This window comes from Callorhinus ursinus, unplaced genomic scaffold (assembly GCF_003265705.2).
Source record: "Callorhinus ursinus isolate GAN/ISIS: 27379988/994484 unplaced genomic scaffold, GSC_fseal_2.0 scaffold49, whole genome shotgun sequence".
Taxonomy (NCBI): Eukaryota; Metazoa; Chordata; class Mammalia; order Carnivora; family Otariidae; genus Callorhinus; species Callorhinus ursinus.
Window position 1 is genome coordinate 402,644 of NW_027397111.1, and position 14,996 is coordinate 417,639.

Sequence of the window (14,996 nt, forward strand, 5' to 3'; positions counted from 1 at the left end):
TGGGCATCCCCATGGGCCAGCCCACAACATGGCAGCTACCTTCTCTCAGAGCAAGTGAGCTAAGGGAGAGAGCATGCGCGTGAGAGAGAATATATCCCAAACAAAGGCACATCTTTAAAAAACCTAATCTTGGAAGTGACATCCCATTACTTCTGCTGATATTCACACTCAAAGGGAAGGGATTACATTATACCAGGAGGCAGGGATCACTGGGAGCCGTCGTTGAGGCTGCATACTGCATTTTCCGTTGGGTTTCTCCCTGTGCTTCAGCACCCAGCACAGTGCCCTCTGACGATATTTGTTGGAAGAATGAAAGCAGTTACCAGAAGAAACTGGTAAAGCAGAGGTCCTATTATTCCAAATTGTTCTCCTTGGATACTACCCTCCCCCTGCTTCACCCCCTAACTTTTCTTCTTCATAGGAATCATTTGCAATTAAATTAAAAAAAAATACTACCTTTGAATAACACATCTGCTCATGGGAGCCTATCTTCCCTCCTACTTTTTGAAATGTGCCTTCCAAAAACGGGGAGAGGCGTGGCCTTTATCTCACACAGATAACCTCTATGGCTATCACAAGCTCTAAAGTGACTTGATTACTTCTCTCTTCATTAAGCAGGTCAGGAGTAGTTTTAAAGAAACCAGTCCCTATGTTACAACCTCCATGTGCTCCCAGCACCTGTATTTACCTCCCACAGTGATAGCTCCCGGAATTTCCCTGTCTTCTCAACTGAACAGGAAGCTACCGAAAGGTGGGGACAGTATGCAGACACTTGAGTATTCACTGTGTGCCCTGACTGGGCTAAGGACCAACCAGGGAGACAAGGGGGTAACTCACGGAGTTCCCCAGCATTGAATGGAACAGATGCTCAGGAACGCTTGCTTCTTCTGGAGATAGCATTGTCAGTAAGTACACCCAAAGATAATTATCAGGCGCTGTAGGGGCCAAATTTCTAGGAATGGCTCCCAAGATTCTCCGCCTAAATCCATGGAACCTGTGAATGTGATAAGGCACCACTCCCCTGATTATATTACGTTATGTGGGACAGTTGACCCTAAAGAGGAGTGATTATCTGAGGGGGTCTAATGTAATCCCATGGGTCATTATCAGCAAAGAACTCTCTCACGCTGGTGGCAGAAAAGGAAGTCAAAGAGATTTGAAGCATAAGAAGGGTTCAACGCACTGAACTGATCTGCTAGCTTAAAGATAGAGGATCATATATGAAGAAATGCAGGTAGCTTTAAGGTGCTGAGAGACAGCCAGCACGGAACCGGGACCTCAGCCCTATAATCACAAGGACTGGATCCTGCTAACAAATTGTTGAGTTTAGAAGCAGGTTCTTGGAATATATCTCATGCTGCCTTCCTATTGACAGCTTGATCTTGGTCTTACAAGACCTTGAGATTAGAACCCAGCCAAGCCTACGCAGACTTCTGATCTAAGGAACTGCGAACTAATTACTGAGTGTTTCAAAGTGTACAATTCAATGTTTTTTTATTATATTCACAAGGTTGTGCAGCCATCACCTCTGTCTAATTCCAGGATATTTTCAACAATCACTCCTCCGACAACAAAAACTTATATTCAGTAAGTAGTCACTCCCCTTTCCCCACTTTATCCTGCCCCTGGCAATCATTAACCTACTTTTTGTATGTATGGATTTGCCTATTCTGGACATTTCATATAAATGGGATCATACGATTTGTGGCCTTTTGTGTCTGGCTTTTTTTTTTTTTTTTGCTTAGTATGTTTTCAAGGTTCATCCAAATTATAATATATATCCATACTTCATTCTTTTTATGGCTAAATAATATCCCATTCTATGGATCTGACACATTATATGTATCTATCCATCAATTGATGGATATTTGAGTTGTTTCTACTTTTTTGGCTATTATGAATAGAGTTGCTATGAATATTTGTGAGCAGGCTTTTGTGTGGACTTATGTTGGTTTTTATAAGATTTACTTATTTATTTATTTATTTGATTGAGAGAGAGAGAGAGAGAGGGAGAGAGCACACATGAGTGAGGGGAGGGTCAGAAAGAGAGGCAGAGAATCTCAAGTAGACTCCACATTGAGCATGGAGCCCAACTTGGGGCTTGATCCCATGATCCTGAGATCATGACCTGAGCTAAAATCAGGAGTCAGACACTTAACCAACTAAGCCACTCAGGCACCCCTGTGTGGACATACGTTTTAAATTCTCTTGGGTAAATACCTAGAATTAGAATTTCTGGGTCACATGGTACTTTTTGAGGAACAGCGAGACTGTTTCCCAAAGTGAATGTACCCATTTACATTCTGCACCCCCCCGCAATGTATGATGGTTCCCATATCTCCACATCCATGCCAACAATTGTTATATCTGTCTTTTAATTTTTTTCATTAAAACCATTGTAGTGTGTATCTCACCGTGGATTTAATTTGCATTTCTCTAATGGCAATTGATGTTGAATGGTATTGTCTTAAGCCACTAGTTTGGGGTAATTTGTTACACAGCAATACAAAACTAATACAGGTGCTTTCTCATGCACAGGTGGCAAAAATGGAAATGGACAAAAGTTGGTGACGAAATAAGCCATTTGAGTTGAGTGGCCAAAGAAGTCTCTAAATGGCACTCTTATAAGGTGGGCCAGGCTGCCATGGGTAGGAGGACAGATACCTAAAGTTAAGGGGTCAGACTAAATCAAGAACCAGGACAGTTACCCAATTATGAAGGCAAGAACAGAGTAGAGGGCATGAAGTGAACCCAAAGAATATCGGGAGTAAATTGCTTCCAGTTTTTGCCCATTTTGATTGGATCAGCCATAAGTTTGGCACCTCAGTATGTGCAACATGTTAGAATTTTAGCCACAAATCCCTTGTAACAGGACATTCTGGCGAATGGAGACCCCGTCATTGCCTAAATGGACCTCATGTTAGGGTTTTAGCCACAAATCGCTTGTAGCAGGACATTCTGGCGAATGGAGACCCCGTCATTGCCTAAATGGACCTCATGTTAGAGTTTTAGCCACAAATCCCTTGTAGCAGGACATTCTGGCGAATGGAGACCCCGTCGTTGCCTAAATGGGCCTCTGGGCCAGTATTGGGATATGTTTCAATAGATCAACCTCCACTTCCATAAATAGCCAGAGAGCTTTAGGGGACATTCCTCTTCCCTGTATCCCCTGGACTCATTCATTCACTTATGAGTGGGCCACGTTCCATTCCAGGCATTTGGGATATAGTAGTGAACAAAATACAGATCTCACGGGGCTTACCTTTTAGCTGGCAGAGATGGTCAGCAAGCATAAAGATGATAAGAAAGTGAATTATGTACGCCAAGAGTATTTGTGTGACTTATAAAAAATGAAAACATAGATTTGAGCAAGAGTGGTCAGGATGCTGGAGGACGGAAGCTTCAGTTGCAGTCAGATGGCCAGAGCAGACCTTGTTGAAAAGATGAGATCTGAGCAAAGACCCCAAGGCAGTGCAGGATGAGGAAGGTAAATATCTGGCAGGAGAACATTATAAGCAGAAGGAACAATTACAACAAAGGTTCTAAGCAGAAGCACATCCATCAGATTTGAGAAACAGCAGGGAGGTCAGTGTGCCTGGAGGAGAGCAAAGGCAAGAGTAGTGGGAGATGAGGGCCAAGGGTTGATGGAACAAGATCACATAGAGCCTTGTGGGCATTGCTAAGACTTTGGCTTTTAGTCTGAATGAAGTGGAAGCCTTGTAGAGTTTTGAGCAGAAGAGTTATGAGACCTAACTTGAATTTTTAAAAAAATATTTTATTTATTTATTTATTTTAGAGAGAGAGAGCGTGCTCGTGCAAGCAGGGCAGGGACAGAGGAAGAGGGAGAGAGAGAAACTCAAGCAGACTCCAAGCTGAGTGTGGAGCCCCTTGTGGGGCTCAATCCCATGACCCTGAGATCAGACCTGAGCTGTAAATCAAGATTCAGATGCTTAACCAACTGAGCCAACTAGACACCCCCTTAACTTGCAATTTTAAAAGGATTCCTTTAGTGGCTCTGCTGAGAACAGACGGGGTGGGGAGGTGTGACGAAGCAAGGGTAGAGGCAAGGGGACGCATACAAAAGCTTTGGCAGGAATCGGGTGGAAGACGGCTGTAATTGGGTTCACAGTGCTAATAGGGGAAGGACGAAGTAGTCAGCTTTTTGCTATAGTCTTTGACAGTAGAGCCAATGGGATCTCATGACAGATTGGATATGGGAATGGAGAGGGGAAACAAAGAGAAGATTCAAAGACAGTGTTAGGGTTTTGCCCTGAGCCTTATGAATGATGGAGTTGCCATAAGCTGAGATGGGAAAGGCTGTATGTTGAGCAAGTTTGTGGGAGGAGATCAGGAGTTCAGTTTTGGAGAGGTTACATTTGAGAGCTCAGTTGGATAACTAAGTGATGACATCAAACAGGCTGATAGATGTAAGTTTGGAGTTCATTTGCAAGATCTTGGCAGGAGATAGAAAGTTGATAGTTATCTGTATATAATGGTACTTAAAGCAAGACTGAAATACAAACATTGATGTTTTTGACATACAGGATTGCTTGTCCTTCCCTCTGAAAAGACCCATTTTCCTCCTGCACATGAATCATTTCCATCCTGTTTCTGAGGGATGAGTGTCATCCTGCTATGGCCCCACGGGGTCTAAAAGGTAGTGTTGACTTTGCTGACTTAAAATCTCAAGCTCATGGGGCTTATCACCTTACTCTGATCTCTGCGTCAGAAGCCACTGCATTATTCACCAGCCCCTCCTCCCAGGTGGTATCTCCGAAAAGCAGGGCAGCATCCCTACATTGCCTTTCTTTTTATGTCATACCAGTAGATGCAATACCACTTTTATCTGGCCATCATTCTCTCTCTCTCTCTCTCTTTTTTTTTTTCCATTTTCAGTTTGTTAGTAGATTGGTGTCAGATCTGGAAGCTCTTGGTTTAAGTCTAAACCAAGACATTATATGCATAGGGAGTACTGGATGGTGTTTTTAAGTCAGAGAGTAATAGAATTTTTAACGTCAGTGCTATAGATTATGCTCTCAGTGGCAGGAGGCAAGGACAGCTGCCAAAGATGTCCTATAGCCCCTCAACACAGGGATTTGGGCTGTATCCTGGAGTGAGGTGTTCCCTCGAGGTCTTGCCAGCTAACTATTCTCTGCCCATCTTCAGGATAGACACACAATGGTCAGAGTGGGTGTGGCATGTGAAAGGGATGGGATTAGGGGGTCAGGGCATGATAAAGAAGCTGATGCCTGGGCTCCATGCCCGGCATGACACTGGTGTCCCCTCCTCTGGATTCTCACTTCCTTCTTCCCTCAGGCCTGGTTCTCCCTGCCTTCTCTTCCTTCTCCCCAGGCGGAGAGGGGGCCAATTCAGGGCCCTATGACTCAGGGTGGGGGAGGATGTTTTGGATGCCGCTCTGCTGACGCTGGTGCCCTCTGTTCTTACATCCTCCTTAATTTACTGCCTGAGGAGGGGGCCAGGGCTCTGGAGAGAGGATTAGATGGTCCACACTGATCTGAGGCAACAGCTGCTGGGCTGGCGGCCGAGGAGCGAGGAGTGAACAGGAGGTGGGGGAGGCTCATGCCTCCACCAAGGCCGGAAGGGAACAAGGTGAGCATCTGGATGTGACCCCTAGGTGAGGTTGGCTCTGGGGGAAGCTGCCCTTGGTCTGAGGGGTAGCGCTGCAAGCCTTGACCAACCAATAAAGTCAAATATAGGAGTCACACAGGAAAGCCTGGGAGTCATGTGGTCAACCATCTTGCCAGTTTCCTAGAGAAAACCAGAAAGTATTTTCTTGAGCTTCCTGTAACCCAGGGAGAGGAAGACAAGCTCTGAGGCCTGGGGCCTAATAGACCATCTAATCAAGCCCGAAGTAGCCACATAGTTGTGCAAGATGCTCCCTAAAGTCAAGGCTGCCCCACATCAGTTGGAGCAATCCCTTATATCATTCCAACACTCTCTTCCCTCACTCATGCATTCCCTTGTTCCTTCTAAAGGAGAGGTAAACCAAATAGCTGCATCCCCATTTGGCAGATGGGGAAACTGAGACCCATAGAAGTTCAGTGCCTTGTCGCAGATCACACTTGGGGTCAGTGGTGTGGCTGTGATTAGGGCCTAGTGCTTATAACTGAATCGCTCTGACTCTTGAATACCAGGACACATGTTGACATTTAGCACTGGAGTTCGGCCTCTCTCCTTCCTTCTAGTCCATAACTGGCTAATGTAAAATAGCCCAGGCATGGGAACCATAAACCTGGACTCTTTGATACAGTTAATATCTCCTTCTGGGGATTCTGTTTTCCCATCTGTATAATGGGCAGTATTCTGCATAGCACTATGACTATCCCTAAAAGCCTGACAGTATCATCTTAGTCAGTGAAAGGACAGGAGAGGCTTTTGGGATCATTAAAAAAGTCGGAGTGAACATTTGAGCTCTGGAGTCAAAATATCTGGGATCAAATATAATCTCTGCCACTTACTATTATTTCTGGTAAGTTTTTTCCCTCTGAATTCAACTATCATTCCTCTTCTGTAGATAAGGGACAATAACACCTACCAAAAATAGCTGTGACAAGGATTAAAAGAGGCAATGCATTCCAAAAGCCAAGCATTGTTCTTGGTGCAGAGTAAATGCTAAATAAATTATAGAAAGACCAATGGTAGTAGTACCTGTTGGGTGTTACTTCTTGCTTGCTGATACATGTAGCCACTGAGATTGGGCCAAGAGATCCTGTGCTAATGGATTGTTTAGAGCAGCAGTTCTCACCCCTGACCAATCAATCAGGATCACTTCATTGGGGACTGATGCTTAACAAGGTTCCTAGGTGACCTTGAGGATCACCCGAGGTTGGTAATCACTATCTTAGGGGACCTGCTTTGATGGCCAGATAATTGACATATCAGTTGTTTGTAGGTAAACAGGTGCTCAGCCATTTAATAGTTTAAACACTCCCCGATTGGCACTTTCACTACTAATTAACTCCTAACTAGCCCTTCCTTCTCTGGGTCATGAGCAGGAATTCCCCACTGGGGGCTCCCAATTAATGAGGTTTAGCCAGCTTGGGGGCCTCTGGGAAGCAGGCAGGACTAATTATGCTCTACCCTCCAGCCCAGCCCCCTGGCCAAATCCTCTCCCTGTCCTTCATCAATCTTGTCCTAGCCTCCAGCTGGCTTGCATTAGCTCTGGTTTTCCAGCCCCCATTGCTGCGACTGTAGTTGAGAGGTTGAGCCAGTCCAGGCTGGATGGATCTGTCACCCGATCCTGGGTCTGTGCCGCAGCCAGTCCTGGAATCTGGGGCAATGTGATCCTGCCCTGCGGGAGCTCCTAGCCAGGCCAGGGACGCCATGGCGGGGCTCAGAAAATCCCAGCTATCCAAGGACCTCTGCCTAAGCCCCAAAGGATCACAACCACTGACTCTCAGAGCACCTCCGGTCTCAGCCCCTCACATTAAAGAACAGGACACTGGGGCCCAGAGAGGTGAGGTACCTGCCCTAGGTCACACAGCCTGTTCACTGCAGAGCCTACACCAGAACTCTGATCTCTCCACTTCCAGCTCTTTCCCACAGCTCCTTCTGGAGAAGTTCTGTAGACCTATCGTCTGGGTGATGGGGTCTGATATGGCGGCTCCTATCCAATCCCAGACTCCCAAGGCAGAGGATATCAGGGGAAGGAAGTTTTTGAACTAAAGGACATGATCCTTTTAACCCAGATAGAATAAGACAAATTTTAAGTCATTTGAAGTTGGAAATTTGAGGAATAGCAGGAATAAAAGTTTGGGAATAATTGAAATAAGGGCAATAAATAAGTTTTAAAATATCTTTTATAGACACAACACCACTTGTTAGCACAATTAAGGAATACAGATGGTTGAATTTGACACATAGGAACACTCACCTCTGGAATCTGAGTTTGCTTATTATAATGTCCGCCTAAAGCTATTGCTTCGCCCAAAGGTATAGAAACCCAGACTATGAAATGGAAAAATTTGTAGAGGAAAGCTTGCATTTTTGTCTTCAGTGGTTGAGGGAGAGGTCAGGATGGTTCTTCAAGGGTGGATCTTTCTCACATTATCCCATTTTTTTTTAATATCTGAATTTAAACAATCTTACTCAGACCTGCTTCTCTCATACTTCCTAAAAGGTTTGAACCAGATATTTAGGACAAGAAGTGGTTCTGTTAAGGGTGTGGACAGCAGAGGCTATCTGGTCTTGGCCTTCAAAGTGTCAGGATGTCAAGTAACTCTTGTCTAGAGAAGGTCAAATGGCCACCTTCCCTCAGAAGACAGCCTGGAGCTCAGAGCCTGGAGCTGAGGAAAAATGTGCCAGCCCTTTAGAAAGAGTTGCCATATGCTGAGAAAGGGCTTATTTTGTCCCAAGGGCCTTGCACACCACTGCTTTATAAAGTAAGTATTTTTATCCCTATTATATACTTGAGAAAACTGAGGCTAAGAGCAGCCAAGTGGCATACCTAAGGTTCCTAACTTACACAGTGACAGAGCCAGGATTTGAATCCAAACCTATAGGATTCAGAAGCCAGTACACTTTTCTCCAATGCCTTTTGGGTAGAAGTGTGGAATACTACATCCTTCGGGTTGGGTGAGGTACACTGGTTCACATTTCTTGCTCCTTTTGAGTTTATTTCCTTGTTGCTCTCCCTCAGAGTTCATCACATTGTTTCGGAAGATTGCACGTGTAGCCTGTGGAGTCTACACCACAAGCCCCCGGCCCCCCTCAGATGTTAGCCACAGTCCAGTGGGCAGTCCTAAGTGAGCTCAGACTCATTCTCCATGTCCTACCTCAAGCAGAGCCAGTCTCCAAATTCTGATTCAGGGTTCCCTGCTGCATTGCAGAAGCTTGATCAGAGCTTGCAAATGCTGTCTGGAAGCTCAGGGGAGTCAACTTCCCCAGAAGCAATTTTCAACCAATGAGGGAGGGAGACAATGAAGGATGAGTCCAGCTATCATCTGTCAGGTGGCTATTTCTGGGAGGCATCCATACACTTCTCAGAGGTTCCAGCAGAATCAAGCCCCCTATGTCTATAGACCTCAAGGAAGCATGCCCTCAACTTGGCTTTTCCTTTTCCCCTGGTTCACTCTTCCTACCCCCACAGGTCTGCGTCCCGGGGCCACCTTCTGAGTAGAACAGCTTTATTAAATTCTTGCCAGAGGCTCTGCTTTCAGGGTAACCCAAACCAAGATGGTGTGCCTGTGCCTGGAAGGCTGTGTGAATTGGAAATAGCACTGTGGGGGTGGGGGGAGGACACAGCGTGGCAGAGTAGCAAACAACTTTGAACAGAGAGTAAACTCCAAGGGACACAGCAGCCGGGACCTCCTTTCCTTCTCTGGAGATCCTCTACATATAAAACTCCCAGGGGCGTCTGGGTGGCTCAGTCAGCTAAGCCTCTGCCTTCGGCTCGGGTCACGGTCCCAGGGTCCTGGGATCGTGCTCAGCGGGGAGCCTGCTTCTCCCTCTCCCTCTGCCCCTCCTCCCTGCTAGTAGTGCTCTCTCTCTCTCTAATAAATAAATCTTTTTAAAACAATAAAATAAAATTCCTGGAGCTCCTGAAGTCTGTGCCTAAAAGGGAGCCATCACATGGCTTAGGGGGCCAGCAAAGACATGGGACCTCTTGAATTTGTGGCAGTGGGTGGGCTTATCACTCAATGGGGTGTTTCCGGATAGGGCTGTCCCTGTCTCTAGTTAGGGCTATCCTTCAGCCCTATCCTTCCCAGGCTGTCACCGGTGTGGAGCTGTCTCAGGTAGGTCACTACCTGACCACGGTCTCAATGAGCCAGTTCCATTAGTCACAGAGTGGGGGGTCCTACAGGGCTGGGGGTTTTACCTGGTAATATCTTCGGAGTTGATATCCAGCCACATCCTAAGCCTCTGTATAAAAACAAAGGGGGAGAACTTAACCAGCTGGAAAAATCAATTGAAATGCTTAAAGAGAAACAGTAAGGCCTGACACCGCCGCCTCATTTTCACGAGGTGAGTCACTAAAACGGTTGACCTCATGGCTAATCTATGAGCAAAGGCGCGCTGGCCGTTACTGCCGGCGCGGGGAAGGCCTCCGACTTGTTTCCTGGGAACCCTGGCGCCAGGCAGAGGCCAGAGTGGCCGTGTGACATTAGGAAGCCAGGCCACCGCTCCGAGGAGCAAGCTCCCGGCTCAGAGGCTCGGGTCTAGCTGCGACTTCTTCACTGGCCAGTTTTCACAGTTACTTGATTGGCCGGTTCCACTACCCACGCCTCACAATATGCAGTTCTCATGGGTCAAGTCCACCGCACTCTCCAAAGATCTTGTTTTCTAACTGACAAATCCCCCCAGCCAGTCCGCCAGAAACGAGGCTGCTGTCGCACACTTCACATCCAATTTCTATCTAAAGGCTACTTCCGGCCCTGATCGTCTGAGTTGATGCTCTTCTCATGGGCCTCCCTTAAACATGCGTGCTTCATGCCTCTTCCCTGTCGTGTAGGGTGAAGAATAAAGGCTTGGAGGTGGGTGAGATCAAGATTTGAATCCCAGCCCAGCCACTCCTTAGCTTTATAACTGCAGACAAGCTGTTTAACTTCTGTATGCCCCCATTTTAATAACTAAGAGCGCTAGAGTTAGATGGCTTATTGTTTGCTAGCCGTGTGATTTCGAATGGATTATTTAACTTCTCTCAGCCTCCTTTTCTTCAGCTATAAAACAGGGAGAGTAGTACCTCATAGACTTGCCCAGAGGATTAAATGAGATCGTGAATATAAAGTATGTGGCACATAAGTTCTCAATAAATATTAGCCATTTCTGTTGTGTGTTTAGAGGGAAGGGAACTTGCAGGACAATAAAGACCAGCCTTGTCTTCCCGTGGCTAAGGAGTCAGTCCAAAGATCAGCCGGTGCGCAGACCCAGGTAATGGTTGGTGATATTATGGATGCAGTTCTTATCTTCCTGAGTGAGGGCAACCCCAGTGTCTGGTCCTACCTGGGCCTGTCCCTCAAGAGATGTCCCTCAGAGGTTTCCAGTGTTAGTTAGAGACCCAGCAGGCGCAGGAGGAGGATGAAGAATGTTGCATTAAGACGAGTGGCTCTCGGGGCGCCTGGGGACTCAGGTGGCTAAGCGTCTGCCTTCAGCTCAGGTTATGATCCCAGGGTCCTGGGAACGAGCCCCACCTAGGGCTCCCTGCTCAGTGGGGAGTCTGCTTCTCCCTCTCCCTCTGCATGCTCTCTCTCTCTTTCTCAAATAAATAAATACAATCTTAAAAAAAAAAAAAAGACCAGTGGCTCTGAGAGACCTAGTGAGTAGGGGGTGGCAAGAGTACTGACTGTGGCTATTAAATATGCTAAAGCACTTAAAAATGAGCATAGAAGCATTAAGAAAGAGATTCATACTTACAGGATTCAAATATTGGATAAAGGATCTGGGCTCAAACACAAGACTACAGTATCATAAAGTGCAACATTTATGACAGAAGAAGGAAGATCTCAGGTATGTTACTGTGCATCTTTGTGCTACTGCATCACCTCAATTCCCTGTGGTTGCCCAATAACACTTAATAGCCATTCTCCTAGTCTTTACTTGGTTAAACATTTGCAAGAACAAGATACATTGTATTGATAAAAATTAAAACATCACTGGGTTAAACAAAGGGCACAAGAAATTGCTGTATTGGTTGGTCAAATTCAGCTTTTGGAATTCAGACTTTATTTTGTCAAAGAATGTTCCACCTGCATTTATTACACTAAAATCTTAGGATTAAGTTCTACTATGCCTGGGTTATTTTTATATGCAAAAATAATATACATATATCTGGTCAGTATGTTGGAAAGCCCTTTGAAGACTGGTCATTGCCTGCCCTTTGCCAGAAGAATCTGGAGGTTTGTGTCAACACTGGCAAGAGTAAACAGCTGTATCAGTGCCCCCTGCCTTTGAGACTTGGCTGCTTGTTAGCAGAAGTATATAGTAATCTTTGTCAGAATCGTGTGTCAGGGATCAAAAATAATTTTTTTATACCTGCTGATGTATTTTTCTGTTCTAAGAGGTTTAGGCTTGTGCCCTACAGCATTTTTGCCATCAGCCTTTGGACTGGAGTGGAAAAGGAGGAGAGGAGGTAAGAGAAGCCTGATCAGACAGGAAGGGGAAAGAGAGAGAGCTCTTCAGTTGCTAGGAACAGATGAGACAGATCAGGGCGCTGTCTTAGCCCAGGGATACAGGGGTCCAGGTAAGATGAAAGATACCCCAATGGAAACACTCACCCCCAACAGGTTTAGGAAAATGCTGCAAGCGGGCAAGCTATTGTTGCATTTTCTCCCGGCCCCACCTTCATGCTGCAGGATGTGTCTAGACCGGTAGCCTAAAGCAGTCTCTCAGCCTGAAGCAGTCTCTCGGTGCTATGGAAGAGATCCAGCAGCATCTGCTCCACTATGGTAAACAGAGATGGTGGCTGAGAATTGAGAATTGGCAGACTTGCCCAAAGGTTGCCCTGTGGTGGAGGCACAGGGACCCTGCCCCATTGTACAGAAGTGGGAAGATTCTTGTGACAAGGGGGTGCAGGTAGGCAGCTCAAAGCTGAGGGTCCAGGTGGGAATTGCATCTGAGTCTCCAGCAAGGGCCCAGCAGCAGGGTGAGAGGGCCATCTCCCAGAAAGCAACCGCCATGTGGTTTGCCTGTCCCAAGAACACTGCAAGATATCCAGCCACAGATCCCTCAATAGGATGAGGGAGGACAGAGGGTCCTGTCTAAAGGGGTTGAGCTCCCCTTTCCCTCAGAGGAGCAGAAGCCATATGGCTCAGACCCGAGGTCCCTCTCCCCCTCGGTGCCCCTGCAATACTCAGGGAGCAGAGAAGGAGGGGTGGGCAGAGAGCCCCTGGAAGGGCTGAGAAGCTACCGCAGAGTGAGTTCACTCAGAGAGTAAGAGGGGGTTTTGACTAGAAGAGCTGGAGTATAATTTCCCCCCACCTTTCACTTGGAAACTTTGAAACAAGATAAAAAAATATTTAGGGAACAATAAAGAAAAGCATATTTCCTTGCACGTCTGAATTGTAATGCATACATTGTAATCCATTGACAAAAGTATACAGTGGCCAGGGGCATTGTCCTAAAAGGCAATGTGAAACCAACTGCCTTAAATCACATTTCCTGCGTTGTAAAACTCTCTTGCTTGAAAGGATAATAGTTTAAACATTTTTGTGTCATCTGTTCCAGAGTGTATGATGGTTCTCTGATCTGCAGATTCTTTACGGGAAAGGATTATAGTTCATCATTTTTCATCCTGTAATTGATACACTAACTGCCTATCGAGACCCAGATTTCAGAGGCAAAGTACAGCTACTGGCTTTGTCTGCATATCTTACTCTGAAAAAAATTAAAATGGGTGGAAAATCCAGTGTGGCAGACACACCAAAGGTGTAAAAGCAATTCTCAAGTGACCCTTCAGAAGCATTATCAATGCTGCTTTATGTAAAAGCATTAAATGCCAGCCTGGTGAAAATTTAAGACTGAATTTGCTGGGATGGTTACTATGAAATATCACAACTTAAGTGTCTGCTTTTCTGTAGTGTGTGCTACAGTCTGAACAATTTCTATCACTTTTGACTTTGGCAAAATGTTCTTTCTCCAAAATAAAGCTAATTCAAGACCCTATAAGAGACTAAGTGTGGCATGGCTTATCAATAAGGCTCAAATAGCTGGAACCCCGCCCACGCATTGCAAACTCAACATACCTTTTGCAATTTGTATAAAGTTCTTCATAAGAACAGAGTATTTTTGATTGTTATATTGTCAAGAATTGTTTAACATTTTCAGGGTTTTTTTCCCCAATGGAGTGTACTTTTGTTTTAACCAATAAACCAATAAAATTATTGATTATTAGTAAAGTTATGTGCCTAGAAATTACATGAAGCCTTTTTTATTATGCTCAGTCCCGGGAGGAGGCATGTTAGATTTCACGCTAGAGCCATTTTTCCTGCCAAAAGGTCTTGTTATTCCCAGAATACCTGCCTGAAACACCTACCTTTGTAGTCTGTGGGCTAAGGCACCTCCTTTTAAGAAATGTGCTCACCTGGGCAGTGAAGACAACATGAGAGAGAACCTCACAGGAGGGTAAGGTAGGAGAGAGCCACAGGTAAAGAAATGCCTTTCTTGAGCCCTTGCAATGTGCTGGGCACTGGGCCAAGCTCTTATGAGCAAACTATTGCCTTAAAAAAATTTTTTTTGTTGAAGTATTATGTATATAGAGAAAAATGCACATAAGCGTACAACTTGATTTTTGCAAAATTTTTATAAGATGAGCATACCTGTGTATTTAGCCCCCAAGTTGAGTAGCAGACCATGACAGCACCCCAGAAGCCTCCTAATGTCCTCTCTTAATCCCTTCTGACCCTCCCTGGAAAACTACTATCCTGACTTCTCTAGCAACATAAATTTAGTCTACTTTTAAAGTTTTTTATTTTGAAATAATCTTAGACTCACAAGTTGCAAAAGTTATACAGAGTTCCTGCATAACTTTTGCCCAACTTCTCCCAGGGATATATTTTAGAACCACAGTAGAGTATCAAAACCAGGAAATTGATGTAGGTCCAATAATAGTAACTTAGCTACAGGTGTTATTCAGCTCTTGCCAGTTTTTACATGCACTTATTTATTTATTTATTTATTTATTTATTTATTTATTTTTGGAGAATAGTTCTATGAAATCTTATCACATACATAGATTCATGTAATCACCACCACCGTCAGGATATAAGCACCTTCCATCACCACAGACTTTTACCTGGTTTTGAACTTTATCTGAATGGTACATAAATATACGTTTATTACTGGCTTTTTTCACTGAGCATTACATTTGCAAGATTTATTATTGTTGCTGTGTGTCATTGTAATTTGTTTATTCTCATTGTTGTATTCCACTGTGTGCATATCCTACAACTATTTATCTCTTCTACTGATGGTGGACATTTTGAGTTTCAATGTTTGTTATGAGTGGTGCTGTTATGAACATATTACGCATATATGTAAGC

General features: G+C 45.0%; 1 long non-coding RNA gene across 2 annotated transcripts; it reads left to right on the plus strand.

The window, feature by feature from the left end:
• Positions 1 to 10,248: 10,248 nt before the first annotated feature.
• LOC112840737 (uncharacterized) lies at positions 10,249 to 13,610 on the plus strand. 2 transcript variants are annotated; one of them, XR_003212586.2, is made up of 5 exons: positions 10,249 to 10,493; positions 10,801 to 10,890; positions 11,376 to 11,466; positions 12,018 to 12,088; positions 13,183 to 13,610. It is a non-coding gene; the product is annotated as an uncharacterized lncRNA (long non-coding RNA). The 2 variants fall into 2 exon arrangements; XR_012375369.1 differs by lacking the exon at positions 13,183 to 13,610 and adding an exon at positions 12,312 to 12,449.
• The last annotated feature ends 1,386 nt before the right edge of the window (positions 13,611 to 14,996 follow it).